General features: G+C 44.1%; 2 protein-coding genes across 3 annotated transcripts in view; both read left to right on the plus strand.

Moving 5' to 3' along the window:
• Positions 1–7,500, plus strand: part of LOC135207957 (DNA ligase 4-like) — a gene marked incomplete at its 5' end in the record, with an annotated part of 136,148 nt that overhangs the window by 80,053 nt on the left and 48,595 nt on the right.
• LOC135207732 (DNA ligase 4-like) overlaps positions 1–7,500 on the plus strand; it is a 41,608-nt gene that overhangs the window by 32,689 nt on the left and 1,419 nt on the right. The window lies entirely within an intron of this gene.

The following is a 7,500-nucleotide window of genomic DNA, read 5'->3' on the forward strand; positions in this document are numbered from 1 at the left end:
AGCCTGAAAGAAAGGCGGGATTAGCTACCAATTGTGGGACAGGGTTAACAAACTTACGAACTAGAAGTTGTTAGTAAAATCATAAGTAAGCTTATAATGGACATACCCCATCTCCCAGCTGAGCGACCAGGTCGTAGCATATAGCGCAGGCTTCGGGGTGCCAGACGATCGTCTCATTGTACGACGTGGCACACGGGGCGTGGGACCTGCACTCGTCATGTCCACAGGGGTCATAGAGCGTCGCATTACAGGCCGGGACCTGGCAGTTGGTAGCCTGTAAGTGAAAAAAGTACATGAGTACAGAGTAAACACTTACAGCCTATCATATGCTCCGCTGGTGCCGGAGCGATAAAGATAGATAAAACCAGAGCCCGCTAAAATACGTTGTGGTAACCAGGTTGGAAGATAGGCTATGGCTCCGCCAATGGCGGAGGCACAAGAATCAACCAACTAGGAGTGGTGGTAATGGAAACCACGACGGACAATGGCGGGGATGGTTTGATAAAATAAATATAATAACACACAATTCATTGTAAAATATCTTATAATAGGGTATATATCCTTAAAATAACAAAATTAAAGCAACTTCTCTCCACCCGTCTACTAGAAGAGTGCGTAGGTAAGGGTAAGCTCCCTTCCGGTAGCGGGGGAGAGATATAAGGATATAGTAGGCAAGCAACCGACCATCCATAGCGCCCACCCTGCCCGCTAGCGGAGCCAATATCCTATAAACCAAAGGGGCCCCCCCGGCTGCGACGGAAGGTTCCTTTCGTACCGTAAGGGAGGTGGCTGAGCAATGGGGAGGGGGGGGAGGGAGGTCCCGGCGAAACACGGCGGGAGCGAGAAAAAGGGGGGAGGGATGGCCTACTCCTCCCCGCCTCACCAACTACCCGCATGGAGACCCGGTACCTCATAGTGGTCGCCCTATACCCCCTGCTGGCGGAACCCCCCGGTCACCTCCGAGAGTGTGAGAGAAGGCGATGAGGTTGTTATAACAACCAAGGGGTCCCCAGCTCCTCCCTACATCAGAGAGGGAGGGAAGGGGCAGGGTAAGGTGCTGTAGGACACGTGACCGCAAGTGGCCTAGGCCGCGAGACACAACCGTGGTAGGGCCACACGTGAACCAAGCTGTACCAACATGTGGAACAAGCACCTAGGCTAGCCTAACACCCTAAATAATAAAATACATCGAAAAGGGGGAAGAGACACTTTAGTAAAAGAGAAAGAAGCCCAGGAGGAGGCAGACTGTTCCGAGAAACAGAAGCCTACTCGGAGCCAGCGATAGCCGATGTAGAGCAAGAGCCGGGATGCTGGGCCGAAAATAATAATGATAGCCCTAAATACCAAGCTAAGAGAATGGTAGGAGGGCTGAACTAGCTAAAACTCGATGTAAACAATGAATGAGAAAAAGTAAGCCCAATAAGCATAAGAAGTCCCAGTATGGAGGACCGGGAATTCTTACGAGGCGGCATGGCCGCCACGAGACAACCGGGGAACCGTATATGACCTATAAAAAGGAAAATACTGGTACCCGGAAGACAAAAATACAGTAAAATGTTACTTATGAGTTACTTAACTTAGCCGTGGCGATTGCAGAGCGTTCCATGATACAGATGCGGATAAATCGCAAGAAAAACACAGCACAAGAAAATGGCGGATCGACGCTGTTGTCGCTGGTGCTAAAAATTAGGATGACCGCTAGAGGCGCTGCTGTCCGTGGCGTCCTCTAGTAGTAGTAGTAGAAGCTGCATCGCCCGTTGGTATCAGCTCTCTCTTGGGGGGATTCTGGTAGGGAAGTTCTAATTGGTGTTTGGCTCGTGGTAGTGTTCCACACTCGCCCCTATATCATACCGACACTTCTTTTTAAGAGTGAGCGAGTCAGTTTTACTGACATTTTCTTAATTTTGTTTTCTCTGGTAATTTTAGGCTAATTTTACCTAGAAGAATGATATTAAGGATACTTTCATAGGCCGACACGAGCTGAGCCCAGAAATGAATATATATTATATGATATATATATATATATATATGTATATATATACTATATATATATGTATATAATTTATAATCTACATATATATATACATATATATATATATCTATATATATATATATATATATATATATATCATATATATATATATATATATATATATACTATAGATATATACATATACATAGACATATACATATACCATATATATATATATATCTATATATATATATATATATATATATATATATGATATATATATATATATATATATATATATATATATATATGTATATATACACAATTAATAATATGTATGTATATTATCCATATATATATATAAATAATATATATATATATATATATATATATATTATATATTATATATAGATATATAGATATATATATATATATATATATACACATATACATATACAATATATATATATATTATATATATATATATATTATATTTATATATATATATATATATATCATTCAAGCTACAAATGTCCTTTAATATCTAAATTCACTTTACCTCCCAAATGATATATTTTCATATAGTACCCGAAGGGGAATTTTCTTTTTAATGATAATAATTTCGTCCCCCCATGGGATCGAACACCGTCCAAGTGGACGGGGGAACGAAATCAGGACAGTCAGTGACGCTATCCAATCAGCAACAGAGACGCTATAAGTTCATATCGATTCTGACCTTTACAAATCACCCTCGACCTGGGTGCTTTCGTAATTAGAATCGGTATGAAACCCCCGTCTACATGTTGGCCAATTCGAGCGTTTCGAGCGTTTACAGCACGTAGCCTTTTGTTATGAATAATGATCACATCGAACGTGATCCTTTATATATCAATTCAAGCTACAAATGTCCTTTAATATCTAAATTCACTTTACCTCCCAAATGATATATTTTCATATATGTACCGAAGGGGAATTTTTTAATTGATAATAATTCGTCCCCCCATGGGATCGAACCACCGTCCAAGTGGACGGGGACGAAATCAGGACAGTCAGTGACGCGATCCCATGGGGGGACGAAATTATTATCAATTAAAAAATTCCCTTCGGTACATATATGAAAATATATCATTTGGGAGGTAAAGTGAATTTAGATATTAAAGGACATTTGTAGCTTGAATTGATATATAAATGGATCACGGTTTGATGTGATAATTATTCATAACAAAGGCTACGTGCTGTCAAACGCTCGAATTGGCCAACATGGTAGACGGGGTTTCATATCGATTCTAATTACGAAAGCACCCAGGTCGAGGGTGATTTGTAAGGTCAGAATCGATATGAACTATAGCGTCTCTGTTGGCTGATTGGATAGCGTCACTGACTGTCCTGATTTCGTCCCCGTCCACTTGGACGGTGGTTCGATCCCATAGGGGACGAAATTATTATCAATTAAAAAATTCCCCTTCGGTACATATATGAAAATATATCATTTGGGAGGTAAAGTGAATTTAGATATTAAAGGACATTTGTAGCTTGAATTGATATATAAATGGATCACGGTTCGAATGTGATAATTATTCATAACAAAAGGCTACGTGCTGTCAAACGCTCGAATTGGCCAACCATGGTAGAACGTGGGGTTTCATATCGATTCTAATTACGAAAGCACCCAGGTCGAGGGTGATTTGTAAGGTCAGAATCGATATGAACTTATAGCGTCTCTGTTGGCTGATTGGATAGTGTCACTGGACTGTCCTGATTTCGTCCCGTCCACTTGGACGGTGGTTCGATCCCATGGGGGGACGAAATTATTATCAATTAAAAAATTCCCCTTCGGTACATATATGAAAATATGATATTGTTAAACTACAATAAAGTTTTGTACATACTTACCTGGCAGATATATACTTAGCTATAGTCTCCGACGTTCCCGACAGAATTTCAAAATCTCGCGGCACACGCGACAGGTAGGTCAGGTGGTCTACCTTACCCGCCGCTGGGTGGCGGATGTACGAACCACTCCGTAAGCTTGTCAGATTTTTCTCTTCCACCTGTCTCCTGAGGGGAGGCTGGGTGGGCCATTAATCGTATATATCTGCCAGGTAAGTATGTACAAAACTTTATTGTAGTTTAACAATATCATTTTTGTACAATGAACTTCCCTGACAGTATATACTTAGCTGATTGGCACCCTTGGTGGAGGGTAAGAGACAGCTCAATAATACAGGTAAGACGGGAAACAACTATGTTGTAGGATATAAAAACCTTGGTTCTCACCTTTTCAGGATGAAGACTTCATAGATACTATCTCTGGAGTCTGCATTGCCTGGAGAGCTACAGCTAGGACGTGACCCTGATGCTGAAAGACTCTCGGATCTACCACTGGGATATTGTGAATCCCCTATTGTGGTAGAATCCATCCAAGTCGGATGCTGTTAGAGGGACCTTAGCCGCACCTTACCTAACAAAGATCCTTACCACTACCTCTGCTAAGGAGCCCCAAAACCCACCAGACCACCTAACCAAAATACAAAGGGTTAATATTACGACAAAAAGAGGTGCCTCCTGCAACCTCTTTCAGACAACCAAAAAACAACATTATAAAATATAGGGTAACATATAAAAAAATTTACACAGGATAAGTTTCAGCTCCCTGCCCCCCCAGCACCGAATCCGCCGATACGAAAGGACCCAAGGCGAAGCATTTATCATATGTGATTTATACATCACGTAGGTAGTGGTTTGCGAAAACCGATTGGCATCTCCAAAAAGTCGCCTCCATCAAGTTCCGCACAGACATATTTTTTCTGAATGCAAGCGAAGTTGCGATGGCTCTCACCTCGTGAGCTTTCACTTTCAGTAGTCTAAACTGATCTTCCTTACAGGCAACATGTGCCTCTGTAATAAGGCTTCTCAGAAAAAAGGAAAGAGCATTCTTCGACATGGGCCGAGTGGGGTCCTTTACGGAGCACCAAAGTACATCTTGATTAGCCTTAAGTTGTTCCTTCCTCTTAAGGAAATACTTCATAATTCTCATAGGGCAAAGAGTTCTTTCAGGCTCTTCCCCTACTAGAAAAGATAAACTACGAACTTCAAAGCTCCTGGGCCAAGGGCGTGATGGGTGGGTTTTCATTCTTTGCAAGGAAACTTGGAAGAAACGAACATACCATAGAATCTTCCTTAAACCCTACATTGCCCTCAATAGCTTGGAGCTCACTCACTCTTTTAGCTGTAGCTAGGGCCAAAAGGAAGATAGCCTTCTTCGTCAAGTCCTTGAAAGAGGCTAAGCCAGGAGGTTCGAATCTAGACGATCCAAGGAATGTAGGACTACGTCAGATTCAGTTCGGTACTACATGAGGACGCTTAATGGTTTCAAATGATCTAATAAGATCATGCAGGTCCTTTATCATCGGATATATTTAAGCCTCTATGCCGAAATACCGCCGCCAACATACTGCGGTATCCCTTAATAGTTGACACAACCAGATGACATTCTTCTTTGAGGAAAATAAGGAAATCCGCAATTTGGGTCACAGAGGTACTGGAGAGGAAAAGTTCTTCCTCTTGCACCAACGTCTGAAGACATCCCACTTTGACTGGTATACACGCAAGGTGGAAGGTCTCCTCGCTCTTGCGATTGCTTTAGCAGCTGCTGCTGAAAAGCCTTTCGCTCTGACCAAACTTTGGACAGTCTGAAACCAGTCAGACTGAGAGCGAGGAGATTTTGTGGTACCTGTCGAAGTGGGGTTGTCTGAGTAGATCGCTCCTTAGCGGGAGCGATCTTTGGAAGGTCCACCAACCATTCCAGTACCTCTGTGAACCATTCTTGGGCCGGCCAAAAGGGAGCGATTAAGGTCATTCTCGTTGAATCGGACTCTACGAACTTCTTGATAGTTAGCCCAGGATCTTGAAGGGGGGAAACGCGTAGACGTCGAGTCCGTTCCAGTCTAGAAGAAGAGCATTTATTGCTACTGCCTCTGGATCCGATATCGGAGAGAGCAGTAAGGATCCAGCCTCTTGTTCTTTGACGTGGCAAAGAGGTCTATGTGTGGCCTGCCCCATAACTTCCACAGGCTCTGGCATGCATCCAGATGAAGGGTCCACTCTGTGGGAAGGACCTGATCTTTCCTGCTGAGGAGATCTGCTCTTACATTCCTTTCTCCCTGCACGAACCTGGTGAGAAGCTTGATTCCTCTTTCTTCTGCCCACAGAAGAAGGTCTCTTGCTGTCTCGTCACAGGGAAGGAAGGAATGCGTCCCCCCCGTGTTTCCTGATGTATGCCAGAGCTGTAGTGTTGTCCGCGTTGACCTGCACTACCGATCTTCTGACTTTGGGCTCGAAAGCCTCAGAGCCAACCACACAGCCATCAACTCCTTCCTGTTGATGTGCCAGGCTACCCTGGTCCCCACCCAGGTACCTGACACTTCGTTGGTTCCCAGAGTTGCACCCCACCCCATGTCCGACGCGTCGGAGAAACAACACCAGGTTGGGGGTCTGTGATTGAAGAGACAGTCCCTTCGCAAAGAGGTTGGGATCTGTCCACCATAAGAGATGTTTCTTGATGTCCTGGGATAACGACAGGGAGAACGTCAAATCCTGAGAACGACGACTTCCAATTCCGATGAAGAAAGAATTGGAGCGGTCTCAGGTGCAACCTTCCTAGGGAAACGAATTGCTCCAGAGAGGAGAGTGTCCCCAGCAGACTCATCCACTCCCTCACTGTGCATACTTCTTTCCCTAAGAAGGTTGTTACTCTCTCGAATCCTCGGGGCATCCTTTCCTGCGAGGGAAAAGCCCGAAAACTCAGAGAGTTCATCTGTATCCCGAGATACACACACTCTTGCTCGGGAATAGTGATGACTTCTTGAAATTGACGAGAAGTCCCAAAGCCTTCGTCAATTCTAAAGTTACTTGTAAGTCCTTCAAACAACGATCTTCTGAATTGGCCCTTATTAGCCAATCGTCGAGGTACATGGATATCCTCACCCCTTTCAAATGAAGCCATTGAGCCACATTCCTCAAAATCCCCGTGAACACTTGAGGGGCCGTCGAGAGGCCGAAACACAGAGCCCTGAACTGAAAAATTTTCCCCCCCATCATGAATCTGAGAACTTCCTCGAGGAAGGATGGATCGGTACGTGGAAGTAAGCGTCCTGAAAATCCAAGGAAACCATCCAGTCCCTGGACGAAGCGCTGCCAGCACTGATGAAGGCGTTTCCATCGTGAACTTCTTCTTTTCTACGAAGAAGTTCAGGGCGCTTACATCCAACACACGGTCTCCATCCCCCTGAGGACTTCGGAACTAGGAAAAGGCGTTGTAGAAGCCCGATGAATGATGGTCTGTCCACTAGTTCGATAGCCCCCATTCTCCAGCATCTGATCTACTGCTAGATGGAGAGTCTGATTCATGATGGGGTCTCTGTACCTGGCCGTCAGTTCCCTTGGGATGGTCGTCGTAAGGGAGGTCTTTCGACGAAAGGGATGAGGTAACCTCTCCTCAAAATAGAAAGGGTCCAAGGATCCGCCCC

The sequence above is a fragment of the Macrobrachium nipponense genome, chromosome 34 (assembly GCF_015104395.2).
Source record: "Macrobrachium nipponense isolate FS-2020 chromosome 34, ASM1510439v2, whole genome shotgun sequence".
In the NCBI taxonomy this organism is placed as follows: domain Eukaryota; kingdom Metazoa; phylum Arthropoda; class Malacostraca; order Decapoda; family Palaemonidae; genus Macrobrachium; species Macrobrachium nipponense.